The sequence below is a fragment of the Sabethes cyaneus genome, chromosome 1 (genome assembly GCF_943734655.1).
Source record: "Sabethes cyaneus chromosome 1, idSabCyanKW18_F2, whole genome shotgun sequence".
Lineage (NCBI taxonomy): Eukaryota > Metazoa > Arthropoda > Insecta > Diptera > Culicidae > Sabethes > Sabethes cyaneus.
Window position 1 is genome coordinate 68,718,432 of NC_071353.1, and position 17,001 is coordinate 68,735,432.

Below are 17,001 nucleotides of genomic sequence, written 5' to 3' on the forward strand. Positions count from 1 at the left end.
CAGACAGACAGACAGACAGACAGACAGACAGACAGACAGACAGACAGACAGACAGACAGACAGACAGACAGACAGACAGACAGACAGACAGACAGACAGACAGACAGACAGACAGACAGACAGACAGACAGACAGACAGACAGACAGACAGACAGACAGACAGACAGACAGACAGACAGACAGACAGACAGACAGACAGACAGACAGACAGACAGACAGACAGACAGACAGACAGACAGACAGACAGACAGACAGACAGACAGACAGACAGACAGACAGACAGACAGACAGACAGACAGACAGACAGACAGACAGACAGACAGACAGACAGACAGACAGACAGACAGACAGACAGACAGACAGACAGACAGACAGACAGACAGACAGACAGACAGACAGACAGACAGACAGACAGACAGACAGACAGACAGACAGACAGACAGACAGACAGACAGACAGACAGACAGACAGACAGACAGACAGACAGACAGACAGACAGACAGACAGACAGACAGACAGACAGACAGACAGACAGACAGACAGACAGACAGACAGACAGACAGACAGACAGACAGACAGACAGACAGACAGACAGACAGACAGACAGACAGACAGACAGACAGACAGACAGACAGACAGACAGACAGACAGACAGACAGACAGACAGACAGACAGACAGACAGACAGACAGACAGACAGACAGACAGACAGACAGACAGACAGACAGACAGACAGACAGACAGACAGACAGACAGACAGACAGACAGACAGACAGACAGACAGACAGACAGACAGACAGACAGACAGACAGACAGACAGACAGACAGACAGACAGACAGACAGACAGACAGACAGACAGACAGACAGACAGACAGACAGACAGACAGACAGACAGACAGACAGACAGACAGACAGACAGACAGACAGACAGACAGACAGACAGACAGACAGACAGACAGACAGACAGACAGACAGACAGACAGACAGACAGACAGACAGACAGACAGACAGACAGACAGACAGACAGACAGACAGACAGACAGACAGACAGACAGACAGACAGACAGACAGACAGACAGACAGACAGACAGACAGACAGACAGACAGACAGACAGACAGACAGACAGACAGACAGACAGACAGACAGACAGACAGACAGACAGACAGACAGACAGACAGACAGACAGACAGACAGACAGACAGACAGACAGACAGACAGACAGACAGACAGACAGACAGACAGACAGACAGACAGACAGACAGACAGACAGACAGACAGACAGACAGACAGACAGACAGACAGACAGACAGACAGACAGACAGACAGACAGACAGACAGACAGACAGACAGACAGACAGACAGACAGACAGACAGACAGACAGACAGACAGACAGACAGACAGACAGACAGACAGACAGACAGACAGACAGACAGACAGACAGACAGACAGACAGACAGACAGACAGACAGACAGACAGACAGACAGACAGACAGACAGACAGACAGACAGACAGACAGACAGACAGACAGACAGACAGACAGACAGACAGACAGACAGACAGACAGACAGACAGACAGACAGACAGACAGACAGACAGACAGACAGACAGACAGACAGACAGACAGACAGACAGACAGACAGACAGACAGACAGACAGACAGACAGACAGACAGACAGACAGACAGACAGACAGACAGACAGACAGACAGACAGACAGACAGACAGACAGACAGACAGACAGACAGACAGACAGACAGACAGACAGACAGACAGACAGACAGACAGACAGACAGACAGACAGACAGACAGACAGACAGACAGACAGACAGACAGACAGACAGACAGACAGACAGACAGACAGACAGACAGACAGACAGACAGACAGACAGACAGACAGACAGACAGACAGACAGACAGACAGACAGACAGACAGACAGACAGACAGACAGACAGACAGACAGACAGACAGACAGACAGACAGACAGACAGACAGACAGACAGACAGACAGACAGACAGACAGACAGACAGACAGACAGACAGACAGACAGACAGACAGACAGACAGACAGACAGACAGACAGACAGACAGACAGACAGACAGACAGACAGACAGACAGACAGACAGACAGACAGACAGACAGACAGACAGACAGACAGACAGACAGACAGACAGACAGACAGACAGACAGACAGACAGACAGACAGACAGACAGACAGACAGACAGACAGACAGACAGACAGACAGACAGACAGACAGACAGACAGACAGACAGACAGACAGACAGACAGACAGACAGACAGACAGACAGACAGACAGACAGACAGACAGACAGACAGACAGACAGACAGACAGACAGACAGACAGACAGACAGACAGACAGACAGACAGACAGACAGACAGACAGACAGACATCCTTCTTTATAGGTATAGATATTCGTAAATGTGCTTTCAATGTGTTAAGATCGTTTTTAATAATAAACCGTTTTACTGTTTAGTTAATTAACCTTGGCTTTCAATTCTATTGCGATTTTAATCCAAGAGGTTATGGGCCCAGTTGCGTGAAAGTATAGTGGTTAATTTGTGTTTAAATCGTCGCGATTAGTGGTTTTTTGTGGTATATCGGGAAAGACTAAAGTGTGCTGTTTGGGAACAAAATGGCTGACATGAAAGTATGGATTGAAAAGTTAAACGACCAGAACTTGGGCATCTGGAAGTTTAAAATGCGGCTTTTGCTGACGAAGGAAAAAGTGCTGAGTGTAGTGACCGAACCTAAACCTGAAAATGCGCATGCGATCTGGGTCTCAAAAGATGAAATGGCTCAGGCATTGGTTGGATTAGCGCTGGAGGACACGCAGCTTATCCACGTTATGCAGAAGACGACGGTGAAAGAGATGTGGGATGCTCTGAAGGATTACCACTAGCGTGCGTCTCTGTCTAGCAAAATCCACGTAGTGCGTAAGATGGTGTCCATCCGTATGTCGGATGATGAGTGAATGGCCGATCATTTGAAAAGAATGGCGGAACTGCGACTTCGGCTTTCGGCGCTGGGCGAAGAAATGAACGATCATTGGTTTGTTGCTTTGATGCTTTCTAGCTTGCCTGAGTCGTACGACGGTTTGATAATGGCCCTCGAGAGCCGTCCGGATGAAGATCTCACGGTGGAATTCGTGAAGAGAAAATTACTCGATGAAGGTCGGCGACATATTGAAAAGATTCCCGGAGAAGAAAAAGCGCTTGCAACGGGATCGAACAGTGAAACCCCAACATTTTGTAGTGAGAAGCCGAAAGCAAAGAAAAATAAAGTTTGCCATTATTGTAGCAAAGAAGGGCATTTTCGACGCGACTGTCGGAAATTGGCACAGGATCGGTAAAATAGAGAGAAAGTGCTAAAGTGGTTGCCGAATCAGTGGAAAAATTCGAAATGTGTTAAGTTGCTGGAAATTTCGGTGTAGCAGGTGTTTGGTACCTTGACTCAGGTGCCACCTCGCACGTGGCAAGTGATTCGTCAATGTAAGCTGAGTTCGACAAGTCCAAAGAAGCTACTATTTGTTTGGCTGATAGAAACACGATCAAATCAACCAGTGCTGGTTCCGGTATGATTAGCTGTGTGAATGGTGAATGTGCGCGAGTGAAGGTAAGATTAGAAAATGTGTTTCACGTACCGTCGTTCGCGAGTAATCTACTGTCGGTAAGCAGAATTGCTGATCTGGGATTCACGGTGCTGTTCTAGAAGACGGGATGTAAAGTGCACAAAGAAAACAAAGTAATGTTGATTGGGCAGCGGAAGGGTGGCCTGTATTATTTGAAACAGTTTCATGATAAGGCACTCTTGAGTGAAACGGAACACAGTGATTCATGCGAACATTTGTGGCATCGTCGCCTGGGGCATCGAGATTCAAAAGCTGTAAAGAAAATAGTGAGTGAGAATCTCGGGCATGGCTTGAAAATTAGTCAGTGTGACGATAATTCCGTGTGTGAACCGTGTTACGAAGGGAAAATGAGTCGAGTCCTTTCCGAAAGCGTTTATGAGCCGAGCATGTGAAGTTGGGAAACTGGTACACACCGATTTGGGTGGGTCGATGGAAGTGGCAACGCCGCGAGGTAATCGTTACTATATGGTCTTGGTGGACGATTATAGTCGTTATTCGGTGCTTTATTTGCTGCAACGCTAATCGGAAGCAGAAGAAAAGATTTGTGAATACTGCAACATGATGAAAAATCAGTTTGGGCATTATCCGAAGTGCATTAGATCGGATGGTGGAGGAGAGTATACGGGCCGTGAGTTGAAAAAGTTTTGTGTGGGAAAAGAAATCAAACAGCAGATATCGGCGCCTTATTCGCCACAGCAAAACGGTGTAGCTGAACGGAAGAACCGTTATCTTCAGGAGATGATGCGTTGTATGCTGGCTGAATCCGGTTTGGAGAAAAAGTTCTGGGGTGAGGCGATTAATACTGCAAACTATTTGCAGAATCGCTGCCCGTCGGCGTCGGTTGCGTGCACATGGTACATGGTACATGGTGCAACCGCCTGGATATGTTGTCAAAGGTAAAGAAAGCATGGTCTGTCGCTTGAGGAGGAGCATATATGGCTTGAAGCAGTCGGTAAGATGCTGGAATAAGCGTCTGGAGGCTGTGTTGAAAAACTTGGGCTTCAAGCAGAGCACCGCGGATGCTTGTTTGTACACGAACAAAGTCAGGGGAAAAACTATTTACCTATTTGTTTACGTAAATGATATTCTCGTAGGGTGTGTGGATGATTCCGAGATCAAGACTGTCTACGAGCAACTGAAGAAACAGTTTAAAATGATTGATCTTGGGTGAGTTGAGTTACTTCCTTGGAATGGAAGTGTATCGAGATAAAAGTGGATATAGCATGTCTTTAAAAGGCTATATTGACTGGATTATTGATAAATTCGGACTTCGTGATGCCAAAGAGGCTAAAACCCCAATGGAAATTGGGTACGTAAAGCAAGAAAACGAAAGCAGTGCGTTTTCTGATGGTACAATGTATAGAAAATAGCGCGCCTCGTCGGTGCGCTATTTTACATAGTGGTCTGTACTCGATCTGATATTGCTGTCAGTGCGTTGATTCTAGGACGAAAGATTAATGCACCCACTGAAGCAGATTGGGTAGCAGCGAAGCGAGTTGTGCGCTATTTAAAGGCGACAAAGGATTGGCAATTACAGTACAACAATCGTGGTGGCGAACTGGTCGGATTTTCTGATGCGGATTGGGCTGGTGATAACTGTTCCAGGAAGTCAACCACAGGGGTTGTTTATCTGTATGCTGGTGGAGCTGTTTCATGGTGTAATCGGAAGCAAACAAGTGTAACGTTGTCTTCGATGAAGTCGGAGTATGTGGCTTTAAGCGAGGCAAGCCAGGAACTTCTATGGCTACTGAAGCTCCTAAGAGATTTAGGTGAACCATATGAAGAACCGGTGATCGTGATGGAAGACAACCAGAGCTGCATAACGTTCGTGAGTTCGGAACGAACAAGTCGGTGTTCGAAGTATGTGGAGACGAGAGAACATTGCGTCAAGAATTTATGCAACGACGGAGTGCTGAAGCTGAAATATTGTCCGTCGGCACACATGGTAGCCGATATTCTAACGAAACCACTTGGAGTTGTCAAACAACGGAAGTTTGCTGAGATGATGGGGTTAGCTGCAAGTGATGGCAACAAATGTTGAGGAGTATTGGGAAAGCAACATTCATGGCATCACATAACAGGGATGCGTGTGTCCATCAAATCACCAGCGAAGCAAACTTCGCAGCAGAGCAGCAGCAGCGGAAACTTTTGGCGGTAGCCATTTTAATTATCATTCGTAAATGTGCTTTCAATGTGTTAAGATCGTTTTTATTAATAAACCTTTTTACCGTTTAGTTAATTAAGCTTGGCTTTCAATTCTATTGCGATTCCCAAAGCATGAACGAAACGAACGCAATGTGCTAGGGCTGGACACTGGAGCTTCGATCAAAACTGTAGGACTGAAGTGGGAGCCTGCATCCGATGTCTTTGGTTTCCACGTGCCAAATTGGAAAGACCACCTCTCCACTACCAAAAGGGTTGTTGGCTTCGATACTGCTAGCTTGTTTGACCCACCAGGATTCCTTGGACCCGTTATGGCAGTAGCAAAAATGTTCGTTCAGGATTTGTGGCGAAGTAACCGTGCCTGGGATGAAACCTTGGTTGACCTTCAACAAGAGTGGCTGCAGTTTCGATCCCAATCTACCGTAATCGAAAAGATCTCCGTTCCACGATCGGTTATACCGGTTGTTAACGCGACCCATATAGAAGTACATGGATTTTGCGATGCATCAGAACGGGCCTACGGGGCCTGTATATATTTACGTGCAGTATCCCCTACCGGGGAGATTTCGGTCCAACCACTAACTTCGAAGTCTAAGCTAGCACCATTGGGAAACACTCGAAGGTAGAAGAAAATCTGTCTAGCTCGACTAGAGCTATCATCAGCCTTGCTATTAAGCCACTTATTCCAGAAGGTATTGAACATCTCCACGAAATGCTTTTTCTGGACTGATTCTATGATAGTGCTCCACTGGATATCTGCCGTTCCGTCCCGTTGGAAGACGTTTGTAGCCAACCGAGTTTCGGAAATACAACACCTGACTACTGATGGAGTGTGGGCTCACGTTCCAGGATCTGAGAACCCGGCGGACATAATATCCCGCGGAATGTTACCGGCGGAACTCACAACCTGCACGATATGGTGGAATGGCCCTTATTGGCTCAGTCAACCTAACCGATTTTGGCCCCCGGTGGTTCGCATCTCATCTGAAGAATTACCTGTTGACGAACTCGAAGGGGTTGCACTACCCATTCAACTCCGAACTCTAAATCCTATGTTAAGTTTTCGATCATTGTACGCCAAATTGGTCTCACCAGTGGGATATCTTTTGAGATTTGCTCGCAACTGCAAACAACGAGAGCCCCATCAACGAAAGACTGGGTTTCTCTGTATCTGTGAACTAAATGAAGCCCGGAATGTACTCGTTCGTATCGTCCAAAACGAGTCTTTAGCTGAAGACATTCAAGCGGTAGCCGCTCATGGCGAAGTTTCCCGTAACTCGAAATTAAAGAACCTGACACCTTTTCTGGAAGATCAAATTCTTAGGGTTGGTGGCCGGTTGCATAACGCCCCTATTCCAGAAAGCCGAAAGCTTCCAATAATTCTCCCCGCAAATCATCTGTTTACGGAAATGATATTCTTGTTGGGGTTTGTCACCGTAAAATTCTATATATTACTCTTGTTGACTTTTTCGGTGAGAAATAAGAACTAAAATGTTTTCAGCGGACGTTTCGACTTACTATGCTTCAGTCATTTACTACGCCTAAAACATGATCACATTTATTTAAATATTTACACAATTTACTATTGTCAAGACAAACTTACGTTGAACATCTATTCTCACTGCCTCGTCCTTTATAACTATTACTAACTAACCTATCGTTTCTTCCTTTCTTCTAGTAGTCGTAGTTTAGTCATTAGTCCGTTGTATGTGTCGTTGAAATTCCCGCATTCTCGTTGTAAATTAACTGTCCGTTCTTGTCCTCTCATTTTAATATGGAACATCTCTGCTGTAAGTCTAGTATCTTTATTTTCAATTTTCTCTAGAATGCGCGTTTTTTCGAAGTCAAAAATATGTCCTTCTTGAATTGTATGTAGTGCTAATCCCGTTCTAGCTTCTGATTTTTTAGCGTCATTTTTATGTTCCGCTATTCGTGTATCTAGCCTTCTGCCTGTCTGCCCTATGTATTCCCTGTTATCTCCTGCTCCACACGGTATACACTCTTAAATGATTCTACCTGTAAATTGGTCGGATTTAGTTAAAGTTAGGTTGAAACTACTCAAAATGCCCTTAAAGTGTACAAACTCAGATTTTGAGTAGTTTTTCAACCAAAAAATTGGTAGTAGGAACTTAAAATTGCGTTATTTGTCATAGAGAATAATTCAATTATCGGTAGCAAGTAGCCAAAATTGGTTGAAATTTTTACCCAAAGTTTGAGTTTGTACACTTTAAGGGCATTTTGAGTAGTTTCAACCTAGCTTTAACTAAATCCGACCTATTTACAGGTAGAATCATTTAAGAGTGTAGAGTATATAACATTTTTTTGTTTTGTAGTTGGAATCGGGTCTTTTAGCTTACTGAAGATTTTGTTTTTTATTTTGTCCCTAGGTTTTGTAGCAACTATTAAATTATTCTTTTTTAACGTTTTTGATATTTTTTCACTTAGGCCTGGTACATATGGTGTGGACATATATTTTACTTCTACATCATTTTTAACTACATTCTCGATTGTGTTATAGTGTTTATGTACGCGCTGTTTTAACAATTTTCGTGTGAACCAATCCGGATAACTGTTGCCTAGCTAAAAGACCCGATTCCAACTACAAAACAAAAAAATGTTATATACTCTATACCGTGTGGAGCAGGAGATAACAGGGAATACATAGGGCAGACAGGCAGAAGGCTAGATACACGAATAGCGGAACATAAAAATGACGCTAAAAAATCAGAAGCTAGAACGGGATTAGCACTACATACAATTCAAGAAGGACATATTTTTGACTTCGAAAAAACGCGCATTCTAGAGAAAATTGAAAATAAAGATACTAGACTTACAGCAGAGATGTTCCATATTAAAATGAGAGGACAAGAACGGACAGTTAATTTACAACGAGAATGCGGGAATTTCAACGACACATACAACGGACTAATGACTAAACTACGACTACTAGAAGAAAGGAAGAAACGATAGGTTAGTTAGTAATAGTTATAAAGGACGAGGCAGTGAGAATAGATGTTCAACGTAAGTTTGTCTTGACAATAGTAAATTGTGTAAATATTTAAATAAATGTGATCATGTTTTAGGCGTAGTAAATGACTGAAGCATAGTAAGTCGAAACGTCCGCTGAAAACATTTTAGTTCTTATTTCTCACCGAAAAAGTCAACAAGAGTAATATATAGGAAATGATATTCACCTACTATCGCCAGAAGCTTCTGCACGCTGGACCACAGCTCCTGATCACTAGCCTGCGGGAACAGTTTTGGCCACTGAGAGTACGCAACATGGCGCGGAAAGTGGTGCATAGCTGTTTAAAGTGTTATCGTTGCAAATCTACTGTCCAAGAGCAGCTGATGGGTGATCTTCCCAGCGAACGTGTATCGCCAACTTTCCCGTTTTTTGAAAACCGACGTTAACCTTTGTGGACCGCTACTCTACCGTCATGTCGGCCGCAAAACACCTCTGGTTAAATACTACATTGCAGTTTTTGTATGTCTGGTTACAAAAGCGGTGCTCATTGAATTGCTGGCATAGCTGACCACCGATGCCTTAATTTCTGCCCTGAAACGGTTTATCGCACGACGATCGAAGCCAGCAATCATTGAATGCGACAATGCAAAGAACTTTGTTGGAGCTTCCCGAGCGCTAGCCGAACTTCTAACCCAATTCAAAACCCAGCAACATCAATATGCCGCTATTTCGTATTGCCTAGAAGAAGGAATTGAGTTCAATTTTATACCGCCTCGCTCCCCGAACTTCGGTGACCTATGGGAGGCCGCCGTGAAGTCTTTTAAGAAACACCTTAAATCAACTATCGGAACGACGGTCCTTTACAAGGATGATTTAGAGACACTACTGGTACAGATTGAGAGTTGCCCAGACTCCATACCTCTCCAGACCACTCACTCAGCTGTCTACTGATCCTGAAGACCTCGAAGTGCTCACTCCGGGGCATTTTCTGGCGCACCGTGCTTTGGTAGCTTTAGCAGAACCGTCACTAGAATCGATACCACTGAACCGGCTTAATCGCTACCAGCAAACGCAGGAATTTGTCCGGCGGATCTGGAAACGCTGGAGCATGGACTATCTGTCCGGTCTACATCCTCGAACGAAGTGGACACGTCAACGCGACAATTTGGCTGTCCGTACTTTAGTCCTCCTGAAAGAACAAAGACTTCCTCCCCTCAAATGGTGCCTGGGCCGTGTCGTTCGAATCTTCCGGGGTGACGACGGAAATGTCCGTGTAGTCGCAGTTAAGACGAAGGATGGCGAATTCAACCGCGCCATTAGCAAGGTCTGCATGCTTTCTGTTCAACAACCAGGCGACGCAAGTGAAGAGGTTGTTCTCGCTGAAATGTAACCATTAACTTCCTACCTCACGATGATACCCTGTGTGTTGTACCGACCGTTAAATGCAAAGCTAATGCTTATTTTCGTTACATGCTATCAACCGAGAATGTCTGCTGCAACCAGCTGACTGACCACCAGTCGAAGTTGGCACTTGGCGGGCATCGAGACCCTCTGGCAGTGTTACCCATTGAATATACAACCGTGATGAATCGAAATCCATTATCGTTCCAACGACCATACTGGTGTCGCTTCCCATTGCGAAGAATGAAATCCACGTTCAACGCAAGCAGAATGGAATTTGTAGTAACTACCAGATTGATGATCCTGGACGAAGCAGATGTCTACATGCCAAACGTGTATCCTTCAATCGACAACGCACGTGCTGAGCATCATCGACGCAGTATCGAACCAATCGGTCACATGGCCGAACCAACTTGCCATGTATTGCAATTCAACGTATCGGTAACGAGGAACCTGACCGGACTACTAGAACAATGAATTTCAATACAATTATGAAGAATTACAAGTGAACTAGATTTAGGATGTTTCTAGCTTAAATTAGATAGTCATACAATAGAGATTAAATTAGATAGTCATATTGAAGTTTCACATTTCAACAGAGGCCGGCTATGTTAGAATAAGTTGAAGCACCCTAGCATTATCAAATGTGAGATCGCAGCAATCAGAGATCTCTCTTATCACTCAGTCGTTTATAGATCGAATGAAACCCAATAGTCCTTTGTCACTCATTTCGAGATCTTGTCTTCGGGCACTGAACGTATTATATAACTAGCTTAGAATAGCCAGCACCCTTATTCGAATAAAACCAATCTAACTGAGAAGACGTATTTTCGCAATTGTATCTAGTCAGTCCCAAACCAACCAAATTCAGATACCGAGTCAGTTGAGTTTTTCTGACGGACTTCAACAGAATTTAGTATAATTACCTAGCATTTAACCACTAGCATGTCGTTTAGTCACTAACTAATTTTAAGTTCTAGTATATAAGTATTTTAGATCTAGCATTTAGCCACAAGTTTTATTTAATTGTAAGTGGAATAATCACACCGCATGTAATCAAATTCTCACTCTTTTACCTTCCGATTTCATTGTTTACTTGTACGATACGTGACCAATTTGGCGTTTGCTCCGACAGAATTGCCAGATATTTTGAGGCTCCGCAGAAAGTGAGGCGCGCCGACCAGGGGGTCGTCACAACGGAGTTTGGGTCAGCTAGTTATATGCATATCTTTTATGCGATTAATAAGCGAAAATGTACGTAGTTTGTAAGCCCCATCCCTTTTCAAAACGTGCCATGTTTTCTGCTATGAAACAAGCGGTAAGCTGTGAAAGTAAAACTAGTAAAACCTTCTCGGAGCAATAGACCCGACGCCTCTAACTTACGTGCCTGTTGCCATTCATGTGAAAAGTGAAGGACATTCAACTTTACTTCACGTCATATTTGCAATGGACGTGCTTTGGCTTTAATGTTATTTGTAACCAATGGCCCTTTTAAAGGCCACAAGCGAGTTTAAGTAAGATTATTGAAACATGTCAATCTACGCATAATCCTCTATTCTATAGAGTAACCCGAGCAGGAGAAAATTACTGAAGAATACCTGATCCAGACATTTTTTGGGTGAATAACTGCATATCTGAATTTGGTAATGACGAGCTTGATGTAAGAGGTAAAATAGCTAAAATAATAGTTAAAAAATGTTCTACAAACTAGGATTGCGCAAAATTCCCGAAAGTATCGATAATTGAATATCAATATCAAATCTGCTGCTTTATCGATACCATCGATATATCGTTCGTGAAGCATCGATTGGGATTAGGAAATGCTACACAAAAAAGGGATTCTATCCTACTATCCTACGAGCTCTCCTGCTACCGGGGATAGACGACGCAACAAAATCTGGGAGAGCACCCTGTTGGTGGCTTTGACCAGCGTTATGCTGCGGTAATTACAGCAATATATCCGAGATGGGACAAACCACACCCTCAATCCACTCGTCCGACAGCCCTCTCCCAAACCCCTCAAATCATCCAGTGATGTGTCGTTGCTGGCGGTTCTTGGCAATTCCTGCAGAGTTCCGCCGAGTTGCTCCTTTCCGGTTCTAGCTCTTCTCGATCTTTGTCCCACCCCTGTCCTTCACCGCTATTATGGCGCGTAAAAAGCTGGAAAGTGTTTGTTAATGCAGTCAACGCCCAATACTACTCTCTGTGCTCTCTGGTCAGTTCTGAATTGCTGAAAATCGCGTATCGCATGCACTTACTGTTCAATAAGCGTTAAACATGTAAGTGACATTCCCAAGTAACCAAAAGTTCCGATAAAAGGGGATTTTTTGGCTTAATCAGCCAACGAAACGATCATGAATAGAACTCTATTCAACTTCATTTTTAAGTAATTAACCGTACTTTCAAGTTCGTATTTGATGTTTATACTTCGAAGGGAATACAAAGTAACTTCTAACAGAACTAGAAAGTTCGCAAAAAGTTCACTTAAGTCGCTATATAGAACACAGCCCTAAAAGAAACTTAAATAATTTTCAAAATAAAAAAGATTGGGGGAATATTTTTCCACTTCTTCCTGTTTTGCAGATTCATGACATTTCTCATTCACTAAGGTATTTAATTTCGGTTAATTATCGACTGTTTTTTTTATAAATATTAATTTATTGTAACTTACCACACACCTCCAACATAAAAACCTCGGGGATTTGAACTCGAGTACTTCTTTTCGGTGACTGACGCATACCACTGCTCCGTTGCTGGAATATGCGATTTGCATCGTTTTTATTCGATGTGCTAATTTCTCATTTATCACAGCCCCGAAACGACTTACACTTAAGGACAACTCATCGGCAAAATTCATGTCACTAGCGGCGTCAGAGATGGCGCAATGCATCAGGATAGGCTTGCAACGAGGAACGCTCGGGTTCAAATCCAGTAGCGGTCGGTGTTAGTTAGGCTTTTTTTAAATGGTCTATCTTAATCGCATGAACCGACTTTACAAAAGTTAGGAGGAGGCGGAGGTAGAAAATGGAAAAGTATAAAAATAGAATTACAAGTGCTGTTTCATAAACTTTTGCCAAAGTTTCTTCAGAAGCTGCTTAGCGCTCTATGCAGCGAACTCAGGGCAACTTTGAAGTTCGGTTAATTACTAGTAAAGCTGCTTAGCTAGCTAAAGCTTTATAGACATAAAGCTTGTTAACCTTCCTTAGACACCATTATCCGAACTCTAAGTTACTTTCAAGTTGCATGTTGAACTTTCAAGCTGCATGCTGGACTTTCAAGTTGCTACAGATATTAACGGTACTTTAATGAGAATGAAGCTCGGTTTACAAATGTTGTGTCTGGTTGTTCAGCAAGAAAGTTCTGCGGAACTAAATTTGAACCAAATATGAACTTTCAAGTTTGTTCCTTAAGTGAAATTCGAACCTTTGGTTGCTTGGGTTGTTCAAGATTTTGCATAAGAGTCAATTCCAATAAAGTAAATTTGAGAATTAAGCTTAGTAGATACCTGAAGAAAACAGCGTCAGAAAAAATCCCTAAAATATTGCTTTCTTCAGCATTTCCCGGCCTAGTTTTAGCTTTTATTTTTTGAGCTGCATATCCCGCTTTATCAAACAGTATCGGGATGAAATTATCGATTTAGCATAATATCGACGTCGTAAGTATCGATGAAATATATCGAAATATCGGCTTTCTAGTATCGATACACGGGTATCGATACAGTATCGCCCAATCCTACAGACGGTGGATAATCTACAGACGCGCAAAGAGAAAAATTACCAATGCGGCAACACCTTTTTGTTTATTTTATTTAAACAGTTTTGGCAACCAGTCAGAATTGGATCAATCTTCCTATATACAGCAGTAAGTTGCGTGAATCGCGAGGCATGTTCCGTGGAACTTCGCGAATTACGACGCATATTTTTCAAATTGAATAAGCAAATTGAATTTTTTAAAGCTATATATGATATATTGAGGGTAACTAATCCATATGTTGTTAGTAAATCAATAGTTTAAGTTTTAACATTTCAGGCAGATTACAATATGTACTTAGTCTTCCCTTCCTATACGAAACACAAGTTTGTTTACTTTGCTCATTTGGTGTCTCGATTTGACGGTTCGATTGGTGTTTTATGCCACGCTCTTTGCGCGTCTGTAGATTATCTACCGTCTGTACCCAATCCTACTACAAACACTTAAATAATTACTGGTTTTGTTATTGCAATACCTAAATAATATAAAATGTTTTTGTACACGGAACGTCAATCGAATAGGGTATGTTGCTACATCGTCGTAATTGCCTATTCCCGTCCTATCCAACACAAATTATTAAAAATATCAGCATTTTTATGACACACAATGCAAAACTAGTTATTCCCTAATATTTTAGTTAGTTGTCTATCATACGCGATCAATCAAAGTGAGCTGAGATCTATTTAAATGCTTTTTATCATTCAAGAAGTCCTACCAGCCAAATTTCCTACGTTTTTTCGTGCGACGAAGAAGACAATGTCGACTACCGTTTTAATATCCGTCATTCATAAATGAAAATAACTCACGCAAGGCATTGTCGTTATTCTACAGCCAGAAAAACTTGCCTGACCTGCAGAAATTTTGTAGAATAACATTTGTCATGTCGTCCTACACAAATACATGCGCGTTAGCTTCGTAAACATTGTTGTGATTTTTAGTTCGGACGATGAAAAATTTTGATGGACGGATTTTAAAACGGTACGACGAATTTTAGAAATAAAGTCAGTTGCGTAATTTCAATAATATGCTTTAATAGTCGCTTTTCAGTGATTTCAAAGTTCACGGATCGGAAGGCAAGTGTGTTTTAGTCAAATCAGCACAAGAACTTTTGGAGTATTCATTAAATCCATCCAGCAAATGATGAAAATTGGAATGGCTTTACTTATTACGACGGGAATTAGAAAAAGACCCTACCTCCGTTTGCTATTACTATGCTATTCAATACTAAATCTATACTTCATTTTGACATTTTAAGAAAAAAATGAAATATCTCGTTATGTTATTCAGATGATATTTAATACTAAATGAACATCTGCTTTTAGTACTATAAGAAAAAAACAATACTAACAAAATTGCTCATTTTAGTATTTTTACCTAAAATTAAAATACACTGAAATCGCTTTTTACGCGGTTTGGTTTTTACGCAAATTTCAGAATTTACGTGGTTTTTTCTTGATTTGGAAATTTACGCGGTTCTTAACACGAATTTCGGAATTTACGCTGTTTCGATTTACGTGAAACGCATCATTCGTGTGAAAAGTGACGAGTGTACCTAATTTTGCCGATACTTAGAAAAATAAATAATACCACAGTTAGCTTTGTAAATTTCCATATTTTTTCCAGCAGTTTTCTGGTTTTCATGTTTATTTAAAAACATCAATCATTGGCATAGAGGCCTGTCCGGCCATACAGGACCTCGCCCTATATGATTTACAGTATTAATAAAAATTTTAACCAACTTTAGACGTTCATGTAATAATTTTAGAACATTTTAAATACAAAAATCAGATTTAGGGACCCTAAATTACCACTTGGTGGCACTTTCAGTATCTTTGGACAACTTGTTTATTTTTGTCCAGCTTTTGTATGGAGAGGATCCATAATGCGTCGAAGCAGCGCTAGCATCAAACAGTGTTTGTGCGAACGAGAAAAATCGCATTTTGAAATATACTTACATACTTATATTTATATCTTAAATACTTCTAACGCTATAACATAGTTTTCCAAATACACCATTTTGTGTAAAACCCGTACCTGATATGACGTCACTACAGCTGAGTATTCAAAACCATCTAATAAAAACGCACTCCCATTGAATATCTTGCTTCGTCTTTTTCCTCGCTCTAGTGCGCTGTTTAAGTATTAAATTTACGTAAATTACGAATTGCGTAAAAACAAATCGCATAAGCGACTTCAACACTTGCCAAACGGCAAGATTGGTTGCCGAAAGTAAAACGCCGTGTGACATGCCTTTTTGAGGAAAAGTTATTGATTGCTAATTTCCCGTTAAATACAGTTTCTGAAGAGATTAGCAACACTTGAAAATATGAACGTTATACGGACGTAAATTGCACGTTATATCGAGGTTACGTTATATCGAAGTTCCCTTGCATAATCAACCTAGCCAATATCGACAAATCGTGCCTGACTTTCAGTCGTCGTCACTTGAAACTTCTTCAGCTAAAACTTGCTTGAAACAAATGAAAAGTCTCTTCATGTATGAAGTGAACGTAAGAGAAAGTCAGTTTCATTTATTTGCTTCGACGATGCCGGGCCTCAATCACCATGGATCTTTCTTTCAAAACTTTACTGTATTTTCAATTTAACTTGTTGATATGTCTATTTTTAATTTAAACTAAGATGTTCGTGTCCTCAATCATATTGATTTGCAACTGACGAGACTGTTAAATTACTTTGCTTAATCTTTATTTCTTAAATTATTGATAGCAAAGACTCTTTTTCCAAAATTTTGAGTCATGTCAAAAAAATAAAACATTTACTATGCGTTGCAAAGTGTGTGTAAATCTAATAATTACAGTATCAATTCTAATGAACTGATAATAGTCTGCACGATAAACTAAAACTGAATGTGACGTCCTATGTCATCATTTCGTATAATCCATGTGGATGTGCACATTGAAGTTATTTATACATAGTCGCTTAGTTTTAATTGCTTGTATACAATCGTTATTTGGACCTATTTATGCCGAAACATAAGGCTTCATGCATTGATCTACTTGTTGAAAGTATCCATCTATGGTAAATTACAAATACAATCCGCTTTAT